Consider the following 16,619-nt stretch of genomic DNA (forward strand, 5'->3'; position numbering starts at 1 on the left):
ATTCTTTTTTTTCTTTTTTCTTTTTTTTTTTTTGTATTTTCCCAAAGTTAGAAACGGGGAGGCAGTCAGACAGACTCCCGCATGCACCTAACTGGGATCCACCTGGCATGCCCACCAGAGGGCAATGCTTTGCCCACCTGGGGTGTTGTTCTATTGTGGTTAGAGCCATTCTAGCACCTGGGGCAGAGGCCATGGAGCCGTCCTCAGCACCCCTGCCAACTTTGCTCCAGTGGAATCTAGGCTGCAGGAGGGGAAGAGAGAGGAGAGGAAGGAGAGGGTAAGGGTGGAGAAGCAGATGGGTACTTCTCCTGTCTGCCCTGACTGGGAATCGAACCTGGGACTTCTACATGCCGGGCTGACGTTCTACTGCTGAGCCAACTGGCCAAGGCAAAACACATATTCTTAAAATGGATAATCCTCAAATTAAAAAAAAATATTTAAAATTTCTTGATGCTATCTATTTCAACACACTTCTATTATTAATAGGTGAGTAAAGATAGAAGTTTTTAATAATATGTAATATTGGAAAGGGACCTTCCTTGTGTCCTATTTTCACTCAAAATTGATACACATCTTTGTAATGGCCCAGATCTTGAATGAACTCTACATCCCTCTCTCTTTGGGAACTCATCTCATATGACTTCCCCTCTCATTCAGATTTTTCTGCTCTTGGCCTAGTTCAGGGGTTGGGAACCATTTTGGCTGAGAGAGCCTGAACACCACATATTTTAAAATATAATTCTGTAAGAGCCATACAATATTTTTAATACTAAATACAAATAAATGTATGCATTTTATGTAAGACCAACACTTTTAAAGACAATAAGTCTCTGAATTCTTTTTAGTAATATTGTTATGTTGTTGCTAACCAATTATAAATAAAGTACTTCTTACTATTAATGCGACTTCTGGTGCTGCATGGCTTGCTGATGGCTTTGTAGTCTGGTTTATATGTGATGAGGTTAAGCTTCATGCAGGCGTTGAGACTTCCATCTGTTAATTGTGATCTTAGGTTGGTCTTAACGTTCTTTAGATGTGAGAAAGACTACTCACATGCATACATAGAGCCAAATATTGTCAGTACAGCAGTACTCACATGCTGCAGTGTGTGGTATGTGATGGGAAGCGCATTCTAATTAGACAATCAACTGGTTCACGGGTTGAAGTTTTTCATTTCTCCCCACTTGTGTTTGCTCGCCAACTCTGCTTGCTGTCGTGCAAGTCTTTCCAAATCTTCATTCAGTGACTTGAACTTATTCACCCACATGTCTGAGGCCTTCAGGTCAGCAGCTTGTAGCTCAAAATCTCTGACGGAGACACCAGCAATTGTAACTCAGGTTGGTGCTGTCCACTGCACACTTGTGTAGATGGGTGATGAACTTAAAAAGATGAGTGTGCTCAAAAAATTATCCAAAGCACACACTGAATGACTGCAGGAGATTAGATGTGAAACCTGCTAGCTGCTGGAGATCAAGATATTGCTGTGCATGCATCTTTAAACTCTCCCAATTTTTCAAAGTGTAGTTAACGACCTGTTTCAATGTTGGCGATGAAGAGTTCCAGCTTGCTTTCAAATGCAAACACTGCTTGTTGAAGGATAAGACTGTATTTCCAACACTTTGCATTTTGACATAGAGCTGGTTCAGATGTTCAGTCATGTCCACGAGATAGTAGAACTTCAGGAGCCACTCAGAGTTAGCTAACTCAGGATGCTCGATGTTTCTCATTTTAAGAAAGATCCCGATTTTGCTCAGACAAATCACGAAACGACTGAGTACCTTCCTTCTTGACAACCAATGCACATTGCTGTGCAGAAGCAGACCAAGATAATTATTGCCAACTTCATCCAGCAGTGTTTTAAACTGGCGATCATTTAAAGCTCGGGCAACAATAAAGTTGACCACCCGAATGACTAGTGACATCACCTCACCAAGCTGCTTGCCACACATCTGAGTACAAAGTGCCTCCTAATGTAAGATGCAGTATAAACTTAGGATGGGTCTCTTTTCATGTTCACAAAGAAGTGATACAAAACATGTTTTTCCTCACCATGCACAGAGCACCATCAGTACACACTGAAATAAGTTTATCCATCGGTAGATTTTTTTTCTTTAGCGAACTTAGTGAAAGACTTGAATAAATCCTCCCCTCTTGTTGTCTCTTTCATAGGCAAAACAGCAAGACTTTCCTCATGTAGTGTGTCACCAACAGCATACCTTGCAATCACTCTGAACTGAGATAAATGGCTCAAGTCTGTTGACTCATCTAAAGCGAGAGAAAAGAATGGTGCTTCACTTGTGTTGCCTCAATTTGATTTGCCATCATGATGATACGATCATGAACAGTTCTTGCTGACAGAGGCATGTCTTTTATTCATTTGATGATCTTGTCTTTATCCGAAAAGTCGTCAAAAAGTTCATTGGCAACATTAAGCATGAATGTTTTAGCATACTCCCCATCTGTGAATGGCTTTCCGTTTCTCACAGTTGCTAAAGCACCAGCAAAGCTAGCCAAATTCCAGTCACCTTGTTGGGTCCAAACATGGAGTTGCTGCTGACTAGCTTGCACCCTGCACAGTAGATCTTGACATGCTTTCTTTCTGCTGTCTCCCACTGGATATTTTGATGCAAATGTAGTGTGGCATGTGTCAAAGTGCCACTTTATATTTGACCGTTTTATCGATGCAATTTTATCATTGCATATTAGACACACTGCAGAACCTGCTCTCTCCACAAAGGCAAATTCCTCTGTCCATTCCTGCTGAAAAGTATGACACTCCTCATGTATTTTTCTTTAGCCATCTTCTTCGTCAAGAGGGTTTCTGCAATTAGCTAGCTGACTACTTGATTAAAAGGAGGAAAGTTTACTTCCTGACCTCACAACAACCTGTGTATATTATGCATTATTCAATAAAAATTTGGTGTTGTCCCAGAGGACAACTTTGATTGGCTCCAGCCACCTGCAACCATGAACATGAGTGGTAGGAAATGAATGGATTGTAATACATGAGAATGTTTTATATTTTTAACGTTATTTTTTTTTATTAATTATTTGTCTGTGAGCCAGATGCAGCCATCAAAAGAGCCATATCTGCCTCGCAAGCCATAGGTTCCCAACCCCTGGAATAGTTGCTCTAAATCTGCTATGGATGGTTCTGCACAGGTTACCTCCTTGGTGAAGAATGATCTCAGAGATTACATCCTTGCATTGATCAGGCATCACCTTCTTTTTTTTATTTTTTATTTTTTATTTATTCATTTTAGAGAGGAGCGGGAGAGACAGAGAGAGAGAGAAAGAGAGGAGAGACAGAGAGAGAGAGAAGGGGGGAAGAGCTGGAAGCATCAACTCCCATATGTGCCTTGACCAGGCAAGCCCAGGGTTTCGAACCGGCAACCTCAGTATTTCCAGGTCGACGCTTTATCCACTGTGCCACTACAGGTCAGGCAAGACATCACCTTCTTAATGACCATTCTCTTTAAAACCCAATGCAATAGCATTGTATTACACTGGGGAACAAAATTTTTGTGCATCCACAAAAACACTTGTTCTTACCTAATTCAAGTGTGTTGATCTCAAATCTGACATTAGTTTTCTCTGTAAGCTACAGTATTTTTGCAATTCAAGATTTTAGGTTTTCATCTTTTTGTAAAATTTTCAACATTTAGTTTAACATAATGAAGTAGAATGTCTTCTTGGGCATCATCTTTGTGAAAATATAATAATTTATATTATGCAGTAAATACACTAATACAATAAAAGATATGATTGAATCAGATTTTGTCTACTATTTCAAAATAGAGCATATTAAAACACTTATTTTAATCATAAAATTTGCGCAAAACTTATTTAAATTCTATTCAGGCAAAAATTTGCGATTGTAGCTCTTGCTTTGTGTACTTGTTGAGAACAATCTCATTTGATGCTCCAGTAGTAGTCTGCTCATCATTAACAGCTGCAAGATTTTGGGGAAACTTATCAAGGTGACTGTTCAGGAAGTGAATCTTAACGCTTATGTTACATCCAATGTTGCAGAAAACCAATAGCATCCTTTGAACAAGAAGTTCATAGTTTTCAGCCTTTTTGTTGCCAAGGAAGTTCTTTGTAACTGCCACAAAAGAGTGCCATGCTGCTTTCTCCTCCTTATTCATCTTCCTGGCAAATTCTTCATCAAGTATGAGAGTTCAAATTTGAAGGCCATCGAATATACCTGCTTTTATCTTCTCAAAAGACAAGGCAGGAAAAGCAGAAATAATATGTTGAAAGCATTCACTTTCTCTATTCAAAGCCTGAACAAACTGCTTCATTAAGCCAAGTTTGATGTGAAGTGGGGGAAAATGATCCTGTTTCGATTAACTGTAGTTTCATTCACAATATTTTGCATCCCTACTTCCAGAGCTTCATGTATTGGCCACTCCTTCTGTGTCCAGTGTTTCTCCCGAGCTCGGCTCTTCCACAAACTCAGAAAGCAAGGATACTTCGTGAAACCTCTCTGTTGTCCTAGCAGGAAATTTACCATTTTAAGATCCACACAAATGATCCAGTTATGCTCTTCATACTTCAGTAATGGCAAAAAAAATTCCCCTCATGAATTCAACTTTAAGAAATCACAAAAAAGAAACGGGGTGAATAAGAAAAGAGCTGGAATAATGCCTGATGCATTGTCATCTGATGCTCGGTAGTCAGACGAAGACTCCTTCAGTGCTCCCCAGTTAGGAGTAACACTGATGCATTGTCATCTGATGCTCGGTAGTCAGACGAAGACTCCTTCAGTGCTCCCCAGTTAGGAGTAACACTGATGCATTGTCATCTGATGCTCGGTAGTCAGACGAAGACTCCTTCAGTGCTCCCCAGTTAGGAGTAACACTGATGCATTGTCATCTGATGCTCGGTAGTCAGACGAAGACTCCTTCAGTGCTCCCCAGTTAGGAGTAACACTGATGCATTGTCATCTGATGCTCGGTAGTCAGACGAAGACTCCTTCAGTGCTCCCCAGTTAGGAGTAACACTGATGGAGAGGACAGAGGGTCCTGAGGACGGGCAGGTGGGGCTAACTAGGTTGTGAACACATGTTCCTGTCCTTGTAGAGATGACCTCATCACTGTACCTCATCTCTAGGAACGTACACTCTAGTATAAGAGAAATATTTACCAGAAAGAAATGTTTATGCAAATCAAAACAAGAAAGTAGTGATATACTGGTATCTAAATTTATTAATTAAAAAGTATTTTCCTTTAAAAAGCATAACTTTATATTAGAAGACTATAACGTATAAAATGCTGCATAATACGAAGGTATACATAAATCTCAAGCATTTTCTACAGAGGATGATCTGTGCCAAGGACATTACAGGTATGTAGTGGGTACAATTCTTAGCCTTGGCCCCAAAGGCAAAGGTGGGTCAGTGCCCAAGAGAAAGGCCTAGAAGTTGACAGGAGTACAAGGTGTGTATGTTTATATGTAAATAAACTGGGCCCATTAAGGCAAATGAGTACCACATCCTAAAGAGTTTCAAGACTAGAGAAAATTGGCCCAGAGATTGGGTTGGCCTAATAGCCATTTAGCCAGGAATGATACAGTTGAAATATGTAGAAGTCTTCTATTTTTCATACTAGAATATCTCAAATCCAGTGTACTTCTCAACAGGGCTCATTTGCTTTTAACCCTTCAATAACTCCCTGCATACACACACACACACACACACACACACACACACACACACACACACACACCATCTCCTAAGGTGTGGTCCTCTCTTTTAATGTAAAAAATGATCAGGTTAAGATTTATTTAAAGGAGCTAAACCCCTTTCCAGTGGAGCAGAGTCCATTTATCGCTACACACAGTTTATAGAGGAAAATCTTCTCCAGATTTGTCAAGATTTAATTAAAATGGTTGGAGGCTCCTATGAATCCCTGGGCAGGTGTCCCAAATGTGAGGCCAGCTTTGGCCATCCCAGCACACAGACACAGGTGTTATGAGCTGAAGCCTCCAAACACAGTCCTTATTCCTGCATAATAAGAGGGATACCATAATTTGAAGGTTGGAACCAGGTGCTTTGACTGACAAGACGCCTATCTCTCTGAACATGTGTGGCACTGTCGCCCACAGCACCACTGTTTGGTCATGGGTACCCAGGAATGTTGTTTGAGTGGGGGTGGGGGTCCATGAGCATATCCAGTCATTGCAGATTCTGTGCTGTCCCTCATCTCTCTTCCTGTGCTCTGGATAGCAGGTGGTGACACAGTGGCTTCCTATCACAGGTGAGACATTTTCCCTGTGCATGCACCACCTGTGTTTTGGCTGGTGGGCCCAGCTGAACTGATGGAAAGTGGGAATAACAGGTCCCCTGTCTTAGGAGGGAGGTTGTACCCTCCCATAACATCACCTGGATTGTGCAGAGGTGGGTTCCAGGTGTTTGGGGTAAAAAAAAATGAGACTATGAGTGTGTGTAAACACAGGAATGGAGCTGTGACTTGCTTCGATAATGTATACCAGGAGAGTCCCCTGGTGTTCTGATAAATGTGGAAGCAGACATGTCTTATGACATACATTTACTGTCCACGGTGGTGCTGTTGCAAGTGTGAGAGGTTTCTATGTCCCTGTGGGCCCAGGTGCACTGGTGGCAAGTGTGAACGTTAGCACTTCCAGTCATGGGGATAGTGTCATACTGCCCCATCACCATACCATTCGTGTGTTATGGATAGGTGAGCTTCAGGTGACTGGATTTAAGGTGGGACCAGCGGTGTATCTGAGCACTGAGAGGGCGCCCACTCCTCCTATTGCAGCAGCCGTGCTGTGGCCGGTGGGTCCCCAGTTGTATGGGCAAAATGAGACAGAGACAGTGCCTGTGTCTTCCTAAACCCATCTCTACTGCTGATGCTCTGGATGCCTGGGAATGAGCAGAGCCTGGGGTGGACAAGGAGACTTCTGTCCACGCTAGACATTTCAGTTCTTTCAGTGACTGCTTTTAACAGGTGATGCCAAACCCTTTCTGCTGCTCACATTATCCTTCTATTTTACTAATGTTGCCCTGAAAGTGTGATATCAGAGTTATATGTAGAGGTAAGCTGATCAGCACAGGTTGGAGTCTGGCTATTATTTCCAGTGGTAGGTTTCCTTAGAATTAATTAGATTAATGCAAAGACTTCATTTTTGCCATTTTATGAATAAATAAGAAATTTATTATACACCCAACTTATATTCTATAAGGAAATATAAGGAAAAAGGGAAAAAGAAAAATAATATTGAATTCCAGATCTCATGTTCCACTTTTAGGTTCTGAGTGATCAATTTGCAGTTAAACTCAGGCATTTGTCAGCTTCACATCCAGCAGCCTCATGAATCCTAAGTCCACCTTTAATGTTGATGTTCTGGATGCTTGTGAATGAATGGGACCTGGGGTAGGTATATGGCCCCTACAATTCATGGTAGTTGAGGACCCATCACAACAGGTGGGCCTGCAAATATCTTGGCAAATATGAGCTACTGTCACCAGAGTGAGTCCTCTTGGTGACAACTCCAACGTGGGCAGTAGTTGATGTCTCAATGGGGAGAATACATGGGTTGTGACCCCAACAGCAAGCTAGTTCTATCAACGGTGTCAAATGTGGAATCTGGATTTGCAAACATGCAGCGCTGGAGTGCATTGAGCTACCCTCGGCTGGCTGAAGTGCAGGTGAAGTCAGGCACGCATCTTGTGCTGGGGCCATTCTTTTTAACAGTATTAATGGGTTTTTAAATGAGATATGGACAGTGGGGAGTGAGTAAGAGAGAAAGACTGGTAAAGATAGACTAACTGGTGTCCATGGGCTCTGGGTCACCATCTATCCTGGTAGCCTCAGAAGAGGTGGTGTCCATCGGCTATCCATCTTGCTTCCTGGAGGAAACAGAAGGAGGTCTTGTGTCCACCGGCTGTCCATCATGCTTCCTGCAGGCAGCAGTGGAAGGAGGCAGTGTGGCTTTCAGTGGCCCGTTGTCCTTCTCACTGGTAATTATGGCAGGAGTGGTGGGACCTGCCGGCTTGGCATCGCTCTCCCTGGCGGCAGGGACAGAGTGGGACAGCACTGCCTGCAAAGGGTCCTTGACGTGAACAGCAGGTGTTACAAGATTTGCAGATGTTCTGACAGGACAGGAAGGCGCAGGCGTGTTGATTTCAGTGATGAGAGCACTCACAGGAGGCTCAGATGACAAACCTGGTGAGGCTCTGGCTTTGATGGAAATCGGGATCTCTGCAGGTTGATTGGCCCAGGGCTGAGTGCGGACGATCACGGAGCCAGGTGGGGAGAAACAAGTCGCAGGACGTCTGTGAAGGGTCCTGGGTAATTAGAGGGGGGACCCTCAGAGGGGAGTAGTTGGTCTGTGACATAGGACACCACCCCGTTGGCTGCACATACCCAGGTGATGTGAAAGCCACCTGGTTTTGGTAGATCTGCCCGTAAGTAAGAGGACGGGATGCAGACACACTGAGGTGGCCCAGGCAGGTGGAGCACGATGATTGCTGGCAGGGGAAGTAGTTTCATGCCAGCCACCGGGTGAGGGAAGGTGGCAAAGAAAGATAGAGTCAATTTTGAAAGAAAATGGCCCATCTCGGGCTGACTGTGAGTGACACAAACCCAGAAACAGAGTTGGTGGTAGGAGCTGAGCTCTTACGTTGCCTCTCGTCTGGAGTGCTAGCCCTCACTGAAGGCATGAATGTCAGCCATGAGCCTGTGATGTCACAGTGAACAGAACTTGGAGGCGGGGCACACGGGGGGGGGGGCATGTGGAAGGGAAAGGGAAGCTTCAGAAGGTGGGGTGTGGGCAGCACTCAGAAGTTCAATGTGTGAAGAGAAATTGGCAGAGGGCAAAGTGCCACTTCTCAATGGCTGTCCTACCCACCCCTCTGACCTTCCTAGAGCCTGGAATCCCCTCCTACACCCCTGCCCCCCCCCCCTCGTGGGCTTCAGGTGTTTGGCATCAGATGGGCCACCGTGTGGGGACTTTTCAGGACTTGAAGCCCTTAGTTGACATTCCTTACCCTGCCTGAGCACCAGCTCTGCTGGCCCCTTGGCACCTTTTCAGGAGTCTCAGAGCTCAAAGATCTTCAAAATAAAATCGTGAAAAGAAAGAGGAATATCCAGGGAAAATAAAATCTTAAAAAACAGCATTTGAAGAACTTTGGTTTATATCTCCTGTTAAATTTGTGTATTAATGTCTCAACCACTCAAGGCACAGTACCCCTGGTGCTCTTATTAGGAAGAATGACACTTTAAAGAAAAAATAATTTAAACCATGAAAAAAATGATATTGGCTGACAAAAATAATTGTTGTATCCTTTGTGGTCATGAAATAACCTGGACAGTCTAATTTAGCGTGAAAGTTACACTACATATAACAGATTGTTTACCTCATTTAGTTTTGCACAATGAGCATAAATTTGTTTTATCAGTCTTTATTTTAGAGAAAGAGAAGGGGGAGGAGCAGGAAGCATCAAGTCTCATATGTGCCTTGACCAGGCAAGCCCCAGGTTTTTCGTTTTTGTTTTTGTTTTTTTGGTATTTTTCTAAAGTGAGAAGCGGGGAGGCAGACAGACTCCTGCATGCGCTTGACCAGATCTACCCAGCATGCCCACCAGGGGGTGATGCTCTATCCATCTGGGCCGCTGCTCCATTGCAACCAGAGCCATTCTAGCACCTGAGTTAGAGGCCATGGAACCATTTTCAGTGCCTGGGCTAACTTTGCTCCAGTGGAGTTTTGGCTGCAGGAGGGGAAGAGAGAGACAGAGAAAGAGGTGAGGGGGAGGGGTGGAGAAGCAAATGGGTGCTTCTCCTGTGTGCCCTGGCCGTAATTTGAACCCAGGACTTCCACACCACTGGGCCGACGCTCTACCACTGAGCCAACTAGCCAGGGCCAAGCCTGGGGTTCTGATCCTGCAACCTCAGACTACCAGGTTGACGCTGTATTCACTTTGCCACCATAACTCAGGCTTATTAGTCATTTTAATCATGTGGAAATAATAGTCTGTGACTTAAAGAGTGTTAGAACATTAAAATGCTCAGTTTCATGGACCTCCATGGACATGTTTTTCTTGATGACACACTATGTGTTTCAGAGGTTTCTAACCTGTTGTTTACAGCTGAGATGTGTGCTCACCTTAACGTCCAGTGTGGGCATTGATACGTTACTGTTTACCTAATTGTATTAAATTCCAAATCAGTAATGTTTAAAGCACTGAATGATGATCACAGCATTTTGAACACAATACCTTAGTTATGTTGTCTATATATGCATAGAATTTCTGGGCATATTTACCCAATTTATTCTCTAAAAACAACTACATACAATATTAAAGATTAGTTAGAAACACTCAAAGAGTAAATATGTAAATGAGCAAAAACCCAAGAAAACATTTTTTAAAATTAAAAAGTCTGCAGAAAATCAGTAAGTCACTAAACAGAACATGTAGGAATGCAACAACCAAATTAATTAACCAAATAGACACACTATACCATATATTCTGCTCCATAAGAGGCACCTGACCATTAGACACTCCTAGGGTTTTAAGAAGAAAAATAAGAAAAAAAATATTCTGAACCAAATGGTGTATTAAAATATTTAATAAAATACCGTATTTCCCCCCCCCCCAAAAAAAAGTGGAGGGGAAAATGCCCGTGAGTCTTATAGAGCAAAAAGTACGGTAATACGCAGATTGATATGTTATAGATTGTAGACTTTCTTTTTGCCAGTCATTATCTAAGATTTCTAAGTCTTCCTCATTAAACGGATAACCTTGTAACTGAAATCTATAACCTCTAATATTTTATATATTATGAAACCTATCTCTTGTAAACATGATGCTGAGCTTTCTTTTAGAATGATAGTAATTTTTATTATGGATATTACTAAAATATAGTGTACATAAGGAACCCTTGTTCAAATTAACATCTGAAAGTAGATAATTTTCTTAGTTTTGAATCACAATGGCATCAAGTAAAAATTTAATGTTTTAAAATTGGATATAATAAAATGGTTATTGAATTTAACCAAAACCAGAATCTATTGTTTACTTTAGCAAGATAGATCTTTAATTTAACTACATTTATATGCTTCCATTTCTCTACACTTATATGTTTATGCAGGATCAAACTTGTACATTTTAAATCAAGTAATTTATCAGTTGCAGTTAAAAATGGGAGCTAAATAGAAAAGATATGCTGTTTGATAGGGGAGCCATTAGACACATGACTTTGAGTGCTTGTAGAATGAATTTGATATTTGAGATATCCTATAAGAATAAATGACACAGATGTAACAAATACATGTCTCAATAATTGTATATTGAACACATCGCAAAAAAGTACATTTTAACATATTTAAAGTATTTTATTACAATTAATATTGGTTTATATTTTCTGTCTCAATGTGGCTATTAGAAAAGTTAAAATCATATGAGTAGTTCACTTTTGTGTTTTGCATAATATTTCTGTTGGGTAGTGCTGATATACAACCCAGGGGGAGATAGTGGATTTTAGTAAACTTACTCTCAGGATTACTGGTTTGCAATAGTGCCTAGAATGTATTTTGTTTGTCATGAGTAGGTCAATCACAAATGGAAAACATTTCTCTTATTAAGGATATGCAAATTATTTTACTTAAGATGTTCATTTAAAAAGCATTCATTAGTTGCAGTCATCAAATTTCTCAGCTAATTTCTCAAGGCGTGATTTATGTCTTTTTGACAATATAAAAGTCAAATCACTAATAATACACAGGTTTTAAGATTGTGTATTTTATCCATAATACATTGACATTTTATTTCTTTTTCTTTTATGTAGAGTTTCTAAATACTTTTAAAACCACATGAGTATTTTCACCATTTTCAATTTTTTTTAGTAAAACCAAGTTTGAAGGAAAACAATTAATCTCTCTTTAGGCCAGTTTTTCTCTTACAGAGAATATAATGAAAGTTGCTTACAGTGCTGCATACTCACAACCACGAGTATCTATGATACAAAGTATTTTCCAAAAAAAAAGTTTAAAAAAGCCATGTTGCAATCACTTAAAAATAAATTTGATTTTGTTTTTATTTTAACTTTGACTTTGAAATTTGGACAAGAGCAGAATTTCTATAATTTCCTTATCTTTTTTTTATATTCATCTGTATATTGTATTGTGTGCTCACCACCCCAAGTCAAGTCTCCTTCTGTCACCATTTATCCCACTCTTACCCTCTTCTACCTCCCCGCCACCTGTCCTTCAGGTAGACACCATACTGTTGTTAGTGTCTGAGTTGTGTGGGTTTTTTGGGGGGGTTGTTAATTTTTGTAATTGTTGTTTAAATCCTTCACATTTTTACCCAGCCCCCAAACTGTTTCCCTTCTGATAGCTGTCAGTCTTTTCTCTGTCTCTGTCTCTGAGTCTGTTTCTGTTTTGTTTGTTTGTTTTGTTCAATAGATTTCATATATAAATGAAACCATATGGGACTTGTATTTCTCTGACTGGCTTACTAAACTTAGCATAATACACTCCAAGTCCATCCATGCTGTTGCAGAAGGTAAAATTTCCTTCTTTTTATGGCCAAGAACTATCCCATTGTGTAAATGTACCACAAGTTATATTCACTCACCCACTGATGGACAATTGAGCTGCTTCTAAATCTTGTCTATTGTAAATCACACTGCAGGACCTGGCCAGTTGGCTCAGTGGAAGAGTGTCAGCCTGGTGTTTGAATTTCCCAGGGTTCAATTCCTAGTCAGGGCACACAGGAGAAGAGCCCATCTGTTTCTCCACCCCCTCGCCCTCTTGCTTCTCTCTCTCTCACCCTCTCTCTCTCTTTTCTCCTCTTACAGCCATGGCTAGATTGGAGCGAGTTGGCTCTGGGCACTGAGGATGGCTCCATGACCTCTTCCTCAGACATTAAAAAGAACTCGGTTGCTGAGCTACAGAATTATGCCTCAGATGGGCAGAGCATCACCCCCTAGTAGTTGGCTTGCCTGGTGGATCCCGGTTGGGCCACATGAGGGAGCCTGTGTCTGCCTGACCTCCTCTCACTTAACAATAGTAATGAAAAATAAAAAGATCCTCTGTGCAAAATGCCTTTGTAGCTGCATCAGGCACAGACCTATTTTAACGTCTCTTAATAATATGATCTGTGTGGCCAACGTTAAGGATATTATATTGAATTTATTTTTTTGTGATTCTTTTACTTTTATTTTGGTCTAAGCAAGTTTTCAGTTATTTTGTATATTTAAATTTGGCAAAAAAAATATTCTGACAGAAGTCAGGCTGAACAAAGTATTCACAGGTTCTAGAACTTCTTTTTCTCTTTTCTATCACATTTATCTCTCTATTTATCCATATATGTATATAGCTATATCCATCACTATCCCTATCTGGATTGATAAATAATTTATATTTATCCATTTTCTCTATTGTTATCCCTTACAAGGAAATCTGAGACAGAATAACTTCTATTTCACTCAAAGTATCTGAATATATAATAATAAAAAATTATTTCAATGAACCATATAGTCATTTGAAACAGAAATAGACAGAAAACCCATAAATAATTCACCAGATAATTAAAGAATTTTAGAGGTACAAAAACCCTAAATTTTTGTCCTTCTGAGAACTGGTACCAAAAGTTTTCAATAAGAAAACATACTTTCAGTCCTATCACTCTCCATTGGACCGCCTCAGTTCAAATGTAGATATACTTTCATATTGTCCATTATAAAGGCATATTCTTCTTTAATCCCTCTTGCCTCTTTAGCAACCATAACAGTGGTTTTTAGCATATCAATTCTAGCTGCTTCATTTGTTATCCTATAAATATATTGGATTCCTTATCTGTAAAATGAGAAGGATGATAATAGTAGCTATTTCCTGTGGCTACTATGGGACTCTAAAGTTAATATATATAAGATATTTTAAAATCATACCTGGCCTTTAAAAGTTCAATACATGTTAGCTAGTTTCATTATCATGTATTCATGTCAAAGCACATTTTGAGAAAGTCTGCTACCCTCTCTATCTTTATTGTTTTCTTTTATTTATTTATTTATTATTTTATTTTATTTTTTTAATGGGGTGACATCAATAAATCAGGATACATATATTCAAAGATAACATGTCCAGGTTATCTTGTCATTCAATTATGTTGCATACCCATTACCCAAAGTCAGATTGTCCTCTGTCACCTTCTATCTAGTTTTCTTTGTGCCCCTCCCCCTCCCCCTTTCCGTCTCCCATTCCCCCCTCCCCCCCGTAACCACCACACTCTTATCAATGTCTCTTAGTTTCACTTTTATGTCCCACCTACGTATGGAATAATGCAGTTCCTGTTTTTTTCTGATTTACTTATTTCACTTCGTATAATGTTATCAAGATCCCACCATTTTGCTGTAAATGATCCGATGTCATCATTTCTTATGGCTGAGTAGTATTCCATAGTGTATATGTGCCACATCTTCTTTATCCAGTCATCTATTGACGGGCTTTTTGGTTGTTTCCATGTCCTGGCCACTGTGAACAATGCTGCAATGAACATGGGGCTGCATGTGTCTTTATGTATCAATGTTTCTGAGTTTTTGGGGTATATACCCAGTAGAGGGATTGCTGGGTCATAAGGTAGTTCAATTTTCAGTTTTTTGAGGAACCACCATACTTTCTTCCATAATGGTTGTACTACTTTACATTCCCACCAACAGTGAATGAGGGTTCCTTTCTCTCCACAGCCCCTCCAACATTTGCTATTACCTGTCTTGTTAATAATAGCTAATCTAACAGGTGTGAGGTGGTATCTCATTGCAGTTTTGATTTGCATTTCTCTAATAACTAAAGAAGATGAGCATCTTTTCATATATCTGTTGGCCATTTGTATTTCTTCCTGGGAGAAGTGTCTGTTCATGTCAATATATTGAATATTTTTTATGCTACAGAATGAGTCTTAAGCTTCAGATCCATAGACATCCAGTAACACAGAGACTTCATGGATCTGATCTGAATTATAGTATTATGGTCCAATGCAGCATGCATTGTTGACAGTTCATTAGAAACTTCATTGCAATTCAAGACCAGAAGAGGTATTAAATCTTTGCTTTATCTATCTACAATTTATAGTCATAAGATTCATATCTTAAAATATCCTTTAGTAAAAATAGCTGTATTTATTGATGGTAGCAAAAAGTGTTTCCTATTTAAGTGTGAATCAGAAAAGACTGTTTAATGAGGTAGTAATCATTTCAACTTTTCTCACTTACCTAATCTTGAGAGGTAATGTGTTAACATGAAGTGCATGAAGCAATAAAATGCTTTTATATGTAGCCTAACTGGACATAGAATAGTTTAAACATATGTGGTTAAACAAACTACTAATTCATGCAATAGAAGAGCAGTCACACATGTGTATACGTCGGCAGGTTTGCATCTCTAAAATAAAATGTTGAATGAAAGGTGCCAGTTGGAAAAGTATTAAGATTCTTTGCTACTTATTTTTATATAGAATATAAAAGATAATACATTTTCTTTATGAATAAGTACATTAGAGTAAAAATATAAAAAATTTGCTTGAAAATTATAAACACTAGTTTCAAGATATTCTGTGTATATTTATATACAAACTCTATATATTAGCTTGGAATGAAGGGATTTATCTGTATCTTTAAAACAAAAAGATGAAAAATGAATTCTCTAAGATATGCAAGGAAACCACAGAGACTTAGTGTACTGATAATTCAAATTTCAATCAAGTGATAATAGCTAGTAGGATGTATAGTCCCTTTGTCAGCAAAGAATGACTTCTAGGACTATTTTCTAAATATGTACACCACCCAAAATTCTGTTTGAAATAAAGATATAGCAGGGTAGAATTATTCTATCTAGATTAATATCTGTACTAGAGAAGTGACCTTCATTTTGTTTTTTCATAAGCTATTATCTAGAAAATTACGTATTTCCTACTCTATCCATCAAAAGGCAAACAGATAAGTCTTAGGTGAGGAAAACCTAAGTGCTTCTTTTCACTTTTATTGTTATTTTAAATGTGCATGGTGTGATACATATTATTTACGTAAAACATACTAAATTAACAACTGTTAAACATGAGATATGATTTTCATGGTTGACCTTACCAGGAAGTAAAAAAAAAATTGTTTTTTAAATTCCTCTATACAAAATACTTACTGACATGTCACAATCTGAAATTTCAGCATAAAAAATATTTTTTTCATTTAGGGTAAATTACTGCGTTTTTCAAAACTTGTTAAAGTAGCCTAACCAGGTGGTGGCGCAGTGGATAGAGTGTAGTACTGAGATGCGGAGGACCCAGGTTCGAGACCCTGAGGTTGCCAGCTTGAGCCTGGGCTCATCTGGTTTGAGCAAAGCTCACCAGCTTGGACCCAAGGTTGCTGGCTCGAGCAAGGGGTTACAACTAAGGTGCCACAACGAAAAACTGATGATGATGCTTCTTGTCTCTCTCCAATCCTGTCTGTCTATCCCTATCTATCCCTCTCTCTGACTCTCTTTCTGTCTCTGTAAAAAAATAAAGAAACAAAAAAACAACAACTTGTTAAAGATTGATTTACTTTATAACCCAAGCTCTCCCAATATAGTCACATCCTAGTAATTAATGAAAAATAGAG

This window comes from Saccopteryx leptura, chromosome 12, assembly GCF_036850995.1.
Source record: "Saccopteryx leptura isolate mSacLep1 chromosome 12, mSacLep1_pri_phased_curated, whole genome shotgun sequence".
Taxonomy (NCBI): Eukaryota; Metazoa; Chordata; class Mammalia; order Chiroptera; family Emballonuridae; genus Saccopteryx; species Saccopteryx leptura.